The sequence below is a fragment of the Peromyscus leucopus genome, chromosome 4 (genome assembly GCF_004664715.2).
Source record: "Peromyscus leucopus breed LL Stock chromosome 4, UCI_PerLeu_2.1, whole genome shotgun sequence".
Taxonomy (NCBI): Eukaryota; Metazoa; Chordata; class Mammalia; order Rodentia; family Cricetidae; genus Peromyscus; species Peromyscus leucopus.
In genome coordinates this window covers 84,092,370-84,109,758 of record NC_051066.1, presented here as the reverse complement: position 1 = coordinate 84,109,758, position 17,389 = coordinate 84,092,370, and the positions used below count along the sequence as shown (strand labels likewise).

General features: G+C 35.0%; 1 protein-coding gene across 1 annotated transcript in view; it reads right to left on the bottom strand.

The window, feature by feature from the left end:
* The window catches only part of Kif18a (kinesin family member 18A), a 65,788-nt gene that overhangs the window by 10,472 nt on the left and 37,927 nt on the right, over positions 1–17,389 (bottom strand). The gene's annotated exons all lie outside the window — the stretch shown is intronic.

The following is a 17,389-nucleotide window of genomic DNA, read 5'->3' as shown; positions in this document are numbered from 1 at the left end:
ATAATTATCTGAATATCAAATAATACTTGCTTCTTAGGACTAAGTGGCAGTCTTGTCTAAATAAGCAAGAAAGCAATACCCCAAAAAAATCTCCTTTTCCTTTGTATTTGTCAACACCTCCACGAATTCTATGTTTTAAAAATACTTATAATTGTGATTGTATAATCCTTTTAATTAAGAGCTTTTAGTAATCTTTAATAGAAACACACTAAGGCAATTTTTGGTGCTTGATCCAAAATTATAAAACAAGTTGTTCTGGTAGAACTTAAAGTGAATTTTCAGAGTCCTAGAAATACTCTCAGCATATAAGTACACAAACGTTTCTCAAATGTCTTTTATTAGTGTCCAAAATAATAAGTTTATAACAATAGGATTCATGAATTCTAATATATTTATCTTACATATACTTGCTTCATGGCAATGAACTTCAAGAGACCTGACATGAAGAAGTATATTAGCTTAGTATAACTTCTCACAGAAAACAATTATGTGTTATTTCCATGCATTTTTAAAATCAGGCAGAAAAGCTCCCGATTGATGTTACATTTGCTTTATTAGTTAATACTATGTAAATACTGATAGTAGAACCTATGTATTTTAGTAGGGCAATTTAGAACTCCTGCTAAGTTAAAAATACATGTATGGCAATTACCAGCTGTATGTGCATTATTCTTATTATGATAGTTGACAATTACCCTCTAGGAAATACAATTTGAAAACAGGAAGAAATAATGATCTCCATTCTACTAAGGAATTTGACTTTTCTGAGAACTAGATAAATGAGATCTAGATCTTAAAATAATTTTCCACTCCCTTTAACATGACATTTGTCAAATTTTCCATTACCAGATATTTTTATACTAATGCCGCAGTGTAAAGACAGTCACTCTTCTCCACTGTGCTGCCACCACCAATTTGGTGGCTAATAATAGCGGGAAGATTAACTTCTTTTCCCATGGGAGACACAGGGTAGAGAAGACAGAAAACTATATTGAGGATAGAGAACTGAGTTGGGAGTCAGGAGACTGGAATTCTATTTCTGGTTTTACCAAAGACCCAGTGAGTGACCTTGGGCAACTCACTTTAAGTAGTGTGCACATTAGTACCTTGTTGAAAAACAGAGATATATTCAATTGCATAGAAAAAAGATTTTCTAGGATTAGATGATAGGAACCTTTAGGGTTCAATGAAATGCTCTGGAAATAAAAAAAGTGCTTCAGATTAAAGAACTACAATTTTAACAAGGGGGTAGTTTACTTACTTTCCAATACTTTATCAATAATCAATTCATAGTTATTTCTACAATACATTTCAAACAATGCCTTTCAAATGATAGATATAAAGTTTACCAAGACTGACAATAAATTACAATATAAACCAAATGAATTGTTGAAATAAGGACATAAATGCGTTATTTGCCATGTCAGCATAACATACAAAAGTTAACAAATGGTACAGAAAATCTCAGGGCAGTAGAGATAGCCGTTATCCCCACTCTTTTTCTATATATCTAATGGGAATAATCTCCAGTGACCTGGCAACTGAACATAATAGAGGACTACTTTTCCCTATAGCAAGTAGAATATGAAAATGAGAATCTTCCATAAGACACTGAAAAGACAGCTACCTGTCTTCTGGGATAATCTAAACACAGATGCAACACCAAATTTTCTATGTCCAGAATAATAACTAGAGAAAGAAATAATAACTTCATAATGATATATTTTTAGCTATACTTTTGCACTCTGAAATGTTAACTTGGAGAAATGTGATATTTTATTTGTGTTTTAACAAATAAAGCTTGCCTGGGGATCATAGGACAAAGCTAGTCACTATATCAAGCATAGAGGTCAGGCAGTGGTAGCACACGCCTTTAATCCTAGCATTCGGGAGGCAGAGATTCATCCAGATCTCTGTAAGTTCAAGGTCACACTGGGAACAGAGCAAGGTGAGGTGGCATATGCCTTTAATCCCAGCACTAGTTAGCCACAGAGGTCTGGAGTCTGTATGCCTCTACAGACAGACAGGAAGTGATAGAGCTTGGTGGAGAGAGGAAGTAAGACTGCAGGGCACAGGAAGGTATATAAGGTGTGAGTATACAGTAAGTAGTTCTCTTGGGCTGAGGATTTCCTAGTGGTAGGAACTTGTGGCTGGCTTGTACTGTTCCTCTGATCTTTCAGCTTTCACCCCATTGTCTTGCTCCGGGCTTTTTATTAATAAGTCTGTTTAGCAATTTGTGTTACAGAGGATAGACATACAGGTGTAGTAAATATGGATTATTACTGATTGTTGTGCTTGGCTTGAAGAGATACTATGGATATCCAAAATATATGAGATAAAGCTTTTTTTCTCAGCTTTCAATTTCATTTTAGATAAAATAATGAGAGGGTAGATAGTCAATTTAAGACCACACAGGTTGAATAGCTGATAAGAAAGGTTTATGAGACAATAAAAGCAAAACTAGTATTCAAACACTTCCACAAAATTAAACATTCAACTTACTGTAACTATATACAAGGTTATGACCCCACTTAATGAAAACTTAAAACATACAAGATAGGACATTTCATTTTGAAGAAGCTTTCTACAATATAGTGATTATTTAGGAAAGTACAACAAGAGGAAAATGTAAGGTTAAGGCTACTATCATCTATAGGCTCTAAGATCTACTGAATATGCTAGGCCTGTGTTGACAAAAAGGATTTGCTGTACTTTTCCATTAGAAGAAAGGGGTATATAGTAAATTTCCAGAAGAGCTGGCTTGGGGCAGATGTACCTAATTCAGCCTGAGAAAATGTTATCTACCAAGTGGAGATAATGCTATTTATCAAGATTCCATAATTCTCAAACTTACGAGTTTAGAAGAGATAAAAAGGAACCTGGAAGGAGACTATATTCCTTTATGTCTTCATAAAAAGCCAGAAAAGATGGTATATGCCTATAATCCTAGCACTCAAAAGGCCAAGGATGGAGACTTGAGAGTTCAAGGCCAGTCTGAGCTATGCAGCAATGTCCTGTCAACCAATCAACCAACCAGCGGTTAGCATGGACAAGAGATGAAACAGGAACATCGTTTACAGCCTGCCTCTACAGCTCATGTGAAAAACAATGACAGCTTGGACAAGGTAGTTACAGCAGTGATGGAGAATAATAAAAAAGCATGTTAGAATCAAATTAGATGCAAATGATATAAAGCATGGTTTGTTGTCCATCAGAGGGACCAAAGGTAAGTAGTTCAGGTAAGGAGTAGTCACTTCTGAATATCAGTGAGTATTGATTCCAGAATGGTTCCCAAACACCAGCTGCCATTCAAATATCTTATACAGTGGTGGGTGGGAGGTGAGAAGAAGTATCACTATGTTGTCCAAGATCATATTAAGATTGAAAGGATCCTCTTGTTTCAGTCTGGAGTAGCTGGGACTACAGGAGTGTAATTCTATGCCCAGTTGTTCATAAGTACAAGCATACTTACAATAACTTCACCTGACCTAAGAGGAAAATATAAAGGAATGGCAGATAGTCTGGAAGCTATATCCTCCAGTATTACACAATTTTAGCTTCTACTACAAACTACATCCTCCAGTATTACACAATTTTAGCTTCTACTACAAGGGTAGAATTAAATCAATTAGGGAATAGCTAAGTAAAACATAGAACATTCACAATTGCACTGTTACATAAAAATAATTTTTTATGGATTTGGTATACAAGAAACATCTGTTAAATGAAGTGGTATATGGATTTTGTAAACATCTTGATCTTAATTTTGATGAAACAAAGCAAAAGGTCACCAAATACAAATGAAGGCATAAAGGCAGAGCAGAAGGAAATACAGGAAGTACAATGTGTCAATGTATTATGCCATCACTAGGAAAATGACTGCTTTAAGTAATATACATGACAACCTCTAAAACACACTCACACACACACCCTGGTAGGAGTGATGTCTGAGGTAAAGTAGGAAGAAGAGTGATGTCTGTTTGTTCAGAAACCAGCTCTTTTAAGCCCAAATAACTAGAGGCACGAGGTTATGTTTGTATATACATCGTACAGATAAAACACGAAAATTATTTTAAAATCTGTATAAAAAAATGAGACCCTGAGATTCTTCATGTGTGATTCTTTTATTTTATCATCTGCATTATCTAATGACTTTTGGCTTTTTATCTTGGTTCAAAGGCATGTGGTGCAGAGTTAAAAGGGTACATGGAAACAGGAAGGGTTAATCTGGAGTTGGGGAGCATACTGTAAGGTAGAAGAGGGGTATAGATTATGCAGAGGATAACTAATATTAAAGACCTTTTGAAAAAGATATATGGAAACTTACTACTGCTAAAGCTTCCTAAAGTACACACACATGCATAAAGAGTTAAAATGGAGTATCCTGTAAAAGGGCAACAATGTTTCTACAACCAGAAGCTAAAAAAATAAAAATGCAGTGCCAACAATGGGTTAACTTCTGTTAGTTGGCCAGTGTGGTCCCACAGATCCCCAAACATTATAGGCCACTGACACTGCTTTTGGTTGCCGTCCAGATCTTCACAGTAAGACCCTATTGTTGAATACATCACATACTTGAGTCATGAACTTGGCAAAATCAGTCTGGTGATGACTGGGAAGCTTTATCTACTGACTAGTATTGTACATAATGTTGGAGGGTACTGAGTGCTATTGAAGCAGAAAAGCAATCATTAGTAATATCTAGCTGTGAATTCCATGTGCAACAAAAGTGACTGGCCTGGTGAGTTATGCCCCTTGGTGGAATAGAGGCACAGATATCATGGAGTTACCAACTACTTTCTGATTGGATTTAAAGTCCACTCTGGGATTAAACTCATACCTGGAACTATTATTGGCTAAGAACTTATGACAAGACAGGTCAATGTCCTACGGGAAAGTCCAGTACTATTGTTCTGCAGAAAGGACACAGTATTAAATCAACTTCTAATGACATGGTTATACCAAAGATCAACATATCTACCAACCCTTATTTGTCATAGATGATCATTAACACAGAGACCTACAACTGGCCAAGATGCAGACAATAAGAAATGGCAGAATGCTCAGTCGTAAGGGGAATATATACCCTGTACCCACTTTCCCAAGGCTCAGGAATCACTGTAGAAGAGGGGTGGGAACAGTGTAAGAGCCAGAGGTCATGGACAGCTACATGGAAACACTGTCTTCTAGACATAGCAGGGTAGCTGCACATATGAACTAACAGCAGTTGTGTCAACTTGAACAAAAACCTGTGTAAGACTCAAAGTTGGGTGGGTAGGGATGGAATGGATCTGGTATAGAGGGAATGAACATGATCAAAACAAATTGTATGAAACTCTCAAAGAACTGATAAAATAAAAAACTATTTTCATAATAGTCCAGATTCTAAAATATTACACGAATCATATCATAAGTACTTACCATCTGTGTATTTATGTAGTATTATGCAATTTAGCTGCTCATTTGGAGAAATCAAGTTCAGTTTCCAGCATCCACTTCAGGTGGCTGGCTCACCACTACCTGTGACTACAGCTATGGGGTTTTGATACTCTGCTGGCAAACATCCACATACAGACATGTACAAATATTCAGAATTGAAGTTAAAATCTTAAAGTTTTTATAAGGTTATGAATAATATTTTGATGACTGGTGAATGAAAAATAAAGTTTGGGTATACTTGCTATTCTCCATTTCTCTTAAACATCTGGGATTTGTTTTTAAAAGAATATGAAGAAATAATGTAGGTATAACAAAAGCAAACATGTTGGCCATTTTTGCTTTGAAAATGAAGTATAGGAGAGTCTGATGAAGAAATATTTGAAGGATATCTTGATGAAAATCACTGTATATATAAGAAAAGAAGTAGCTAAACATGTACAGATCACTTCTCTACATTATCCATATTCACCTATAATATACCTGTTCTACTTTAACATTTGTATCTTTCAAATATTTCAATTCTCCAAAAAATTTATCTCAGCTGAAATACTTTAAGATAGAAAAAAAGTTTTCTCATCTTTCTACAAGTAATTTAAAGAAACATCAGTGTATTTTTGCTTTGAAAAGAGTTCTTAATCTTTTATTAATAAATTTTCCTTTTATTTCTGCAATTAAGTTATACATTTTAGTAATTATGTATATGACACTTTGTAACACAGCCATGTATATTCACTTTTCAACCTGATCCTGCTAAAACAATCAGATCCAGGACAAAAGGTGGTAGTACAGGTGAGCTAAGTCTTCATCCCTCATAAATATAAATTATTATACTTAAATATAGATGAATCAAGCATAGCAGTGTAAGCATATTGTTTAGAGACAATGAGTACATACCAAATGTTGCTATAAGCTATGCAGCATATATTCCATTAAACAAAGAGAAAAAACAAAAACAAAAACACTGTTTTGTCTATTTTCCTTGAGTAGTTTTAACAAATGTACAAGAAATTTGCTTGATTTATTTTATCTTTTACTTATGTGTCTCTGTGTGGGTATGTGCCTCTGTGTGTGCAGGTGCCCACAGTGGCTAGAAGAGAGATTTAGATTCACTGGAGTTGGAGTTACAGGAGGTTATGAGCCATCTGACTTGTGTGCTGAAAACTAAGCTCAGGCCCTCTGTAAGGATAATATGTACTCTTGGCTCCTGAGCCCTCTCACCAGCCTCTGAAAGTAAAATGTGTTAAGCAATTATCTCAGTAATTATGAGAACTATTTCTTAAGCCAATACATTATTAATGAGAAGTCTGTCCAAATAATTTTAAACCAAATATATAGTTTTGTTTAATCCTTACTATGGGAGAAAAGAAACATGAATTCACATATAGATGAATTCTCCTAGCAAAATTGAAAGTCTTGAAGGTCACAAGTTCAAGGTCACCCTTGGGAACAGATACTTAAAACCCCATCTCCAAAAAACCAAAACTAAAAAAACCAAAACTACCCTCCTTAGTTACTCCATCAAAACAGTACTAAATACCAAATTTAGGAACAGCCTTCTCATCTGCCACAAGCCCCAACCAAAATAAAAGCAGCAACAATAAAAACTAAAGTAATAAGGTAGTTATTCCTATGACTTAGGAATGTCACCAACTTTCACATTCCTTAGTCATGGTAATAATGTGGATCAGCAATCTACATTTTTTACTGAATCTTTTAACTAACGGGGTAGTCTGATTAATGGCAGACCACCAGAAAAGTCACACTGTTTACAATTTCAGCCCAGAACAAGAATTTAATATTATACAATCTCCGTGTTCATTAAAACTTTCTTATTTAACACTCTGCTGCTCAATAGTAAGAAAACTTGATATGCTCCAACTCACAATGTCAATAATATTTGCTGTTGGTAAACTTTGAAGTCACATCTCTTGTTCTATATTTTATCAGGGATTTATCAGGGAGAAGCCCAAGGAAAGAAATCCAGTAACATGAAATAATGACAACAGGATTAACATAATAACTTATACAAATCTAATTATTCTCATAGACCCCAAAACTATGAACAGAAACTACCACACTAGTTACATGGTACTATACAAAAACACTATCACTTGACTATTATTAGGAAGGAAAGTAAGTGTATTAATAATGGATATCTTTATAATTTAAAATTTGGTTCTTTAAAAATTAGCATTTATGGAAACCCTGGGTTCTCAGTATGTATCTTTTTCAATTTATGTATAGGTATATATGCTTTGTAATAACCAGAGAAAAACAATTCATTGAAAAAACAAGAGAAAAGACAACATAGGTAAACCAAATAATTAGATGATCAATTCAGAACTAATTACATTAGACAAACAACAAATAACAATTTTCACTTTCATTTATTCATTTAGGAAGATACATTGCATAATTTTATTAGACATGAGAATAATTTGTAAAAAATATACACACTACCTGATCTAGCTATTTTACTTTTAAGAATGCAGTCTAAGAAGATATCAGACAACTTGTAACACATATATACCAAGATTTTAGTGCCTTACTTATGAGAAGAATGAAGTAAAAACAAACCCAGTGTTCCTGAGTATATTATTAGATGACTATAACACATAGTAATCAGAAGGAAGTTAATGGTTGAGGTGTAGATCAGCATTAGAGTGCTCATTTGCATGCACAGGAATCTGTGTTCAATCTTTAGCACCACTAAATCAGTGACTTAAATTCATGTGGTTCAATGGGAAGAAAGCTATGGACCATCTACAAATAAAAGATCATGTCATTTTTGTTGGAAAAAAATATACATATGTAATTAGAAAACAAGTTCAGTAGGTTATTAAAACAAAGTATTAGTATAATAAGTTCATGAAGCATATCTTTTGACTCAACTTCCTCAAATTAAAAGTAAATATTTATTGGTAACAAGCAACAAAAACAAATCCACTGTATTAATCCAAAAGTTAATACAGTGAAGAAAGAAAAAACTTTAATAATAAATGAATTACTGAAAATAGTTTCCAATGCTTACATTTTGCTGGGGACAGAGAAGGCAAGCTATAGCTACAAACATGAGACTAAGGGGATAAAGAGTACAGTTTTTTTTCATACAGAGAAAGACTCAATAGGTCAGGGGAAAATGGGAGCATCATCTGGGACTGAAGAGAAAAACCTTGGAAACTGCAGAGGCATAGCTCAGAGATCGAATTAAAGGGAAGGCAGTAGGTACAGGTCTGTCTGTGGTGGGCAATGGCTCAGGAAAGACTTTGAAGGCACTCCTAAAATCTCTGCACTTTACTTGAAGATAGTTTGGTGGTAGATGCAGATTAGACTTTAGGAGAGACCAGATAAATAAGAACCAGTTTATATCACCACAATTACTCATTCCTTGTATCAAAGTTTCTCAGAATGTTCTAAAATAAATTGCATTAAGAAATAAAAAAAAATCTTTTATTTCTCTCTATTAAATACATCCTTACGACACAAATACTAGCAATTCATATGGTTTCTTATGCAAAGGGGCAATAAATTTATTTTTAACTTACTGCAATATTTTACAGGTGGTTCCTTTAAATAAAGAGACAAGATCATTTGTCACTAATGAGTTCAAAAAATTTTCTCTTAAAAATTGGGCAGGCCTTCTGGGGTCATCTTTTGAAGTGCCAAATCACATGTTCTGAATGATTTTACCCAGAGGAACTAATTTATCATAAGCTTACAGTTGCAAATGTTAAGAGATTTATTATAGAGCTGTACATTAGTATAAAAGCAGAATGCAATAGTTAGCAAACATGAGTCATAGGCTGAAAAGATGGGTGCATGTGACAGGGGGACATTGATGAATGGGATTAGATTTAATTGACATTTAGCATGAAAGGATGGCAAGGACTCTTCCTTTGCTAGCACCTCTGCTAATTAATGCATAGAAGAGAAGGTATTCTGGGAAACAAAGCAAAATAAAAAAGTAGAGGGCAAAGATCTAGAGTGAAATCAAAGAGTAATAAATGCATTTCTATAAACATTTTTGGCTACAAATGATTGATATAATTACTGCACTAATCATAAATATGGATTCTTTTTAACAGATCTGTGACTCATGAAATTCATGGATGCCAATTACACAGGTGAATAAATTATAAATTTATAAAGATATGTACCCAGGTACAGTGGTGCATACTTAATTAGCCAGATGAGGGCTAACACAGAAATCTGAGGGCTTGCCTGGTCTACCCGGTTTCAAAAAAGCCCAGCAACAAAAGAAGCAAGCAAGTAAGCAAACAAGCAAGGCTGTGTAGGTTTGTCTGTGGTAGAATAATTGCCTAGTATGTCCAGGACCCTGGGTTAAAATAGTACCAAAAAGCAAAACAAGACACCCACACAAATAAAAGTTAGGGTACCATCAAAGTATGTATACATTTTATAGCAAATTTGTTGTACTATTGTGGCTATATATTAACTTCAGTAAAGAAAATATCAATTTTAAACAAAATATTACAAACAATATAATTTCCCATGTACTTAAAAATTATTACAGTGGTTTAAGATTAATTCTGCAGTTTGAGTTAAATCAACCAAAACCCTTTGACCTTTCTCTCTGTGGAAAATAGCAGAGTATCTGATTTCTACTTGGTTTTACTCTCACAGCTTCCATACATATTCAAGATGTAAAAAAGAAACAATGCAAAGGATCTTTATAGACAAATTTACGGTTGTATGTGAATAAGTAAATACTGTCATAATGTACTTGGAGAGCAAGAGGCAAACATAATGTATTTAGGGCCCCAAATATAACTTCTGCTTATTGGTAATGACTAAAAGTAAGAAAAATATGAAGATTTAACTATAAATATTTCTGTTCCTGTTCATGTGTCATTTGAAGATTATGAAGATCTTGTATTTTTTACGTATTTCCTTGTAGACACAATTTTAGGAGAGAGCTAAACTGACCATGGAATGCTGCATTCAGCAAGAGTATCTGTACTGTAAGAGACTAGCTTCTACTGGTATTTTTCCTTTTATTGTACTTTAAGATCAAACCACGGACAAGGGGAAAAAGAAAACAAACCAGAGATAAAGGTTAGAGACAGAAATATTACTAACTGTGAGTTTCCAGATGGGTAATGAGGAAGTCTTGACTTTTCATTTAATGTCAAAATTTTATCAGTTCCATAAATAAACCTTGCCCGTCAGTACCCTCAGTTATCTGTGAGTGAGCTTTCTGTTTTCAGACCCAAGATAGGTGAACACTTTACTCCATAGACATAAAACATAAAGATTTAAAGTTACATATCTAGCTCTATACTTTAAAGTACTGACATTGTAAAATGAAAGAAACTATTTTTTTCCTGAATAAAAAGTAATGCTTATTAATACAGAGCAAAAATTTAAGAGTAGCCTGTATAATAAAAATATAAAATGTCTACAGATAGTAATGCATGGTAGTGCAGGCCCTAAATCCCAGCACTCAGGAGAAACAGGCAAGTGGGTCTCTGTATAGAAGGCCGGCCAAAGCTAGACTCAGTGGGACCCTGCCTCGACAAACAAACAATTCCTAAGGATATCTTTAATAACAAATGTATAGGAGATATACTAAGAAAATACTTAAGCTGCTGAGGACATGGACAAAGCAGAGAAAATCTGGTAGTGAAAAAGAACAAAGACTAATCTATCAATTCTAGAGAAGAGTTTATTTCCTTAGAACTGAAAAATAATTAGTCTAACATTCAGCTCCTAGGTATATCAAAAAGTCATTTCAAAACAATGAATAATGAAGAGAAACTAGAATTACTATAGATAAAATCCAAAATCTAAATCCATAACAAAACAACAACAGAAAAACAGCTACCAGCTCCTAAGAGTAGAGATTTCATAAAAAGAATCCATGTGCCTACTTAATGTATGTAAAGCAAAGGTACCATACAAACACACAGAGGAACGACTGGCTTCTCAGAAAACAATGTATTAGATCACTATATTAAAATAAATTAAGAGAGGATGGAAAGGAAAAATGTACAATTTAATGGATAGGAAATGATTCCAAAAGCATTGAGGAAAAAATTCAAGTAAAATTTTAGTGCCCAGAAGGACACATTGACACTTAAAAGTTAAGGGTAAGGGATGAAATGTATGAAAGAGCTAATAGCCCATGGTTTTCTCATCCAGCCCTACTGTTGTGGAATATTATTTTAAGGTGTGTTACTTTTGTTTATATTGTATTTATTTAACTCTATGAAGCTGTGTTACTGTGCCTGTCTAAAACACCTGATGGTCTAATAAAGATCTGAACAGCCAATAGCAAGGCAGGAGAAAGGATAGGCAGGGCTGGCAGGCAGAGAGAATATAGAAGGAGAAATCTGGGAGGAAGAAGTAGCCAGAGAAGGAGGAGGACATCAGGGACCAGATATCCAGCTATACAGCAAGCCACAAAGTTAAGAGCAAGATTTACAGAAGTAAGAGAATGCGAAAAGCCCTGAGGCAAAAGGTAGATGGGATAAATTAAGGAAAGCTGGCAACAAACAAGCCAAGCTAACTCTGAGCATTTATAAGTAGAAATAAGCCTCCATGAGTGTTTTATTTGGGATCTGGGTGGCAGGCTCCACAAAGAGTAAAGAGCCAAACAAACAAACAACCCCCCCCAACAAGAACCTACAATTTAAATATTATGTAAATGTTATCAATCATCAAAGTTCATCATAAGACCTCTGTCCTGAACTTCAGATTCTTAACAGCCTATAACGACATCTCCACTTTGAATATATCTTAAGGAAAATTCAACAATCCCCAAACGAAATTTCTCTATATAAACTACTTTGATTCTGAAAACCTTTTCCACATGAAGTCTTTTCCAACCCTTTTAACATAAACACCTTCTTCTAGATGCCAAATTCAAAAATCTTATGAGCCATACTATTCTCTCAGTAATTCTACTTCTTGACTGAGGCAACCTCATCTTTACTTGCTACTGTAATAGTCTCCTAACCCTTCAACCTTTCCTTATCATAACATATTCTCAAGACTGTAGCCAGTCAACTTTTAATATACAGCCAAGGTCTCCACTGTGGTGATATATTGCATATCAAACAAAGCTTGCCTGAGGATCAGGGGAAAGAGTCAACCACTAGATTAAACAAAGAGGCCAGGTGGTGGTGGCACACACCTTTAATCCTAGCACTCTGGAAGCAGAGATCCATTTGGATCTCTGTGAGTTCAAAACCATCCTGGACTACACGAGATTGATTCAGTCTAGGAGAGAAACAGAGCTAGGCAGTGGTAGTGGTGGCACACACTTTTAATCCCAGCACTTGAGATCTCATGCCTTTGCTACCAGTATTTGGGAAGCACACACACCATTAATTCCCAGGAAGGAAGTGAAATGGCTGGGCGAGAAAGGCATATAAAGTGTAAAGAAACGGGAACTAGAGCTGGTTTATAGCTGAGGACTCAGAAGCATTCAGTCAGAGGATTCGTGGAGCTGGCGAGGTGAGAAGTTTCTCTAGTGGCTTGTTCCTTTGCCTCTCTGATCTTTCAGCTTTCACCCTGATATCTGGCTCCGGGTTTTTATTAAGACTATTAGGATTCATGCAATACACCATCTATGCTCAGATCATGCTATACATCCCCATGGCATGCAGAATAGAGTAACTCCTAATAATAATTCTGTGTGATCTGCCTTTTCTTTAACTCTGATTTTATCATTTACCTTCCTTTGTTAATAGTTGTATTTCATGCTTGCCTTTCTTGAAACAACTTAGACAAATTTCCATGCTATGATTTAGCCTGGCTTGTTCTCCCTACTTGAAACACAGTGTAGATACTCTGGCTATGTCTGTAAGGTTCTTCAAGTTTATCAGTGAGAACTAACTTTATTATGCTTATAAAACCAGCAAATTAGCTGCAATCTATTCCTAAACTCTGTTTAATTGACCTACATTTTCTTTCCTAATTAGAGGTTCAATGAGGCAGGAGCTTGTCTTGCATTGTGATGTATTTTCCCCCATTTTAAAATATATTTTTGAGACAATTACAACATTTTCCCCTTTTATTTCCTTTTTCCAAATGCTTCCATGTACTGCTCCTGTTCTCTTCAAATTTATATCCTTCATGTCTCTAATTGATGTTATGTGTGTCTGTGTGTATGTCTGTGTGCTTAATCCTAAGTATATAGGTATTTCCTAAGCAATTTACATATAGTAATTCAATATTATTGATGAATAAACAAATATCCTCATAATTTAGGTGCCCGTAAACAAACTATTTATTTATTTATTTATTTATTTATTTTGCAAAAGAACTGTACAAGAAAAATACTAAAATGAATAGTAGGTAAGTCACAGAAATAAACTCTTAAATAAATGGAAGAAATTCACATATGCTAGTAAGCAAAAATGTAAATTGTATTAATGCCCATTAAATAGGCAAAAAGTCAACAAGTGACTAGGAAAGACAAAACTGAGACAGAGCTTCAGATTTAAAATAGTAGTATAGCTGGGAGTGGTGGTGCATACCTTAAACCCCAGCATGTGGAAGGGGGCTCTAGAGTTGTCTAGATTTCTGTGAGTTCAAGGAGCTTCGTTTACATAGCAAGTTCCAGGCCAGACAGGGTTACATGGTGAGACCCTGAGTCAAAAAGAGACAAAAGAGGCCAGGTAACCAGTTCTGAAATATGGCCCTTGCCTGACTTCCAACTTTAACAAAGTACAGAAACCAGTCAGTTCTGTAACAGTGAGGGAAATGTGAATGCTGATTATATATTTAATAACATTAGGTGTGAATACATTAGTATACTTTCTTCTAGGAACAAATGATATAAATGGAAAAAATATATATGTAAGACTGACTTCAGAATAATCCAGGAAAGAAACTGAAGCAAAAGAAAGCAGACGGGACTTTGCTTGCTTTATTTAGACATAGCACTAGGATAAATCTAAATAGTTGCTTATGGAAATATTACTTTCAACAACATTCACTGTTTTAAATGTTCAACAATAGAGTACAAGTTAAATTTATTATGATTAGTCTCATAATAAATTCTATATAAACTATGCTTTAGTGCACACATGCTTTAAATAAAAATACTGCTACTGATATAAAGCTTCTTAAGTTGAAAAAACTCAAGTTTAATAGCATTATATTTTGAAACTTAACAACAAAACCTGTTCATACTGTTCATGAGTATATACAAGACATAAACTGGACTGTTTGTCCCTCCCCATGAACATAATTCAATACATTCAAGATCAAGAACAGTGAGTTTATACAAAGACTCACACATTTTCTCTCTATCCTTCTTTGATTCTGTACATCATAAACACAACAGGTACAACTCATGGAGTAAGACATGCAAATAGCTAATCTATGAAACCAGTTGAACTAAATACTAAAATTAACAAACCAAGAACAAAATACCATGAATACGAAACCTAACCTGATATTTTTCTGAATCTAAAAGAAAAATAATATATGTTTATAAAATAATTTCAAGTCTTTCCATTTGAAACACGATGAAAAATAGCCAAATAAGTGTTTTATTTTATTGCTGACAAATATAGTCCATGTAAGTACATTATAACAGAGATATGGACTTTAAAATAAGGAATTATAAGCATTTAATAGCAGGTAGTTGGTAGTTCTCAGTCTTGACGCTAAAACTCCACTTCCTTTTCAACATACTGAAATTCATAATAAAGAAGCAAATGCAAGAGATAAAAGTATATTCTAAGTGTTGCTTTCCAAATCTCTCACGAGGTAAATTCTAAAGATAAAATTGCCTCATTAAAAGAAAAATGGTTAATATATGTACAGTCACATATTTGAGAGTGAGGAGAGGGAGAACGAAATGGGCAGAGACTTTTAAATAATATTTCTAACTCCTGTCACCTTAATGTACAAACAGAGAGCTCCCACCCAAATACTAACAAGGCCGATCCTCTTAGCTCCTGAGGTCAGGCAAGATTGAGTGTATTTAGAGAGAAAAAGCATGAGTTACATGGGGAGTAAGGTGGAGAGGATTTGGGAGGAGCTGGGGGTAGGGAAAGAATATGATCAACACATTGCATGTAAACATTTTTCACCTTCTGCTGGTAAAAGAGACATAGCTAATCCAAATTAATCTTTCTTCAGAAGACAACTAAAAAAAATCTGTACAAAGTGAAAACATCAGTTTGAAAGCACTGTATTGTTAACAAAACTGTTGAGAGCCACACGCAGAAGAAGAAGCTGGAAGCTTAGGATGGTCATTTCTGAAATTAAAATTAATCTCTCATTACAGCTGTTTGCTGGTTGTTGAAGACTGGGTTTTGTTCCTGTGATCAATACTGATGATAGCAAGTTAGGGAGAAAAGGGTTTACCTTAGCCTACCATCATCTATCAAAGTTAGGACAAGAGCTCCAGGCAAGAACCTGGAGGCAAGACCTGAAGCACCACTCATGAAAGGACACTGCTTACTGGCTTGATCACTACTACTGTTCAGTGAGATTCCTTACACAACCTTCTGGGGCCTGTGCCCTCCTCCATCACTTAGAAAGCAAGAAAATGCCCCACAGACATGTCCATAGGCCAATCTGAGAGAGGCTCTTTCTCAGTAGCAGGTCTCTCATCCCATCCAAGGTGTATCAAGTTGGCAACCAAGAAGAGCCATTGCAGTGTTGCTGGAGGAAGTGACAAAAATGCTTAGCAACATTGGGCGCACTGAGAGTGAGGGGTAACAAAGCTTCATGACGCCAGGTCACTAGACAATTCTCCACAACTGAATACATCCATGTAAAAATACAGAACAACTAAAGATTTGATAAAGCACTGAGTGTAGTGGTATATACTAATAATCCAATACTCAGGATGCAGAGGCAGGAGCAGGAGGATTTCAAGTTTGAGGCCAGATTGGGCTTCAAGTTGCAGGCCAGTCTGAATTACATAGTCAAGACCCCGTCTAAAAATCAAACTCCCCTTAAAATCCCAAATAACACCAAAAACCCTAACTCAACAAACACCAAAGATATATACTAGAAGATATATCAATGTTACTAGCAATTCAAAGTAACAGATTCTAAAGGCATGTGTCACTGTTCTGGTTTACATAAAAATTAAACAAGTACTTTTCTAAGTACTAGGTACAGATACAGTATCCTTTATCCTAAACACTAGAGACCACAATTGTTCTGATATTTTCTTTTTTCTTTGGAATACTGGTATAGACATATCTAATTTGAAGATACAAAATGAGCCCAAATCCAAAACTTCTGATTGTCATATTGGCTCTGTTTCAGTTTTGAGGCACCTGGGATTTCAGGTATTACACAAATAACTTTTACTTTTGGGGACTCAGAATATTCAAAGTACTTAAATTGAAAAAAATGTTTTTGTTTTCTAATCTAGCAAATCAATTTCTAGGAAAGCACAGATGTAAATACATATAGCTATGGTTTGAATATAAAATGTCTCCCACAGGCTCCTGTGTTAAATCAGTTGTGGGTGCTGTTTTGGAAGCTTTGTAAACTTTTGGAGGTTGGGCATCACTGGAAGAGGTGGGCAAAATTTCAAGGTTATCCCTGGCCCCCAGCCCACCCCGCTCTCTGCTCCCTGTTTGCCAACTCCTCCACAGTGTGCTTCTGCTCACAGTATAATCTGCTCAGGTGACCATGGACTGAATCTTTTGCAAAATCTTTGATCAAAATAAAACCTTTCTCAGGTATCTGTTCTCAGCAATGCAAATTCTGAGTAATATACACAGAAAGAATCTCTAATGCACTATTCAACAGAACACTGATTAAATCACTGCAACTTTATTTTGTAGGTCCTCAAACTTTTAAATGAGGTAAATTCCTGATGTAGGTACTTTACTTAAACTTAAAATGTTTACAGAAAACTAAGGAACTGAGAAAAGTTGCAGACCAAAATGTAATGTGAAACCTTACAAATATCGAGGCTTACCCAATAAAAACATATTTGTGTAAG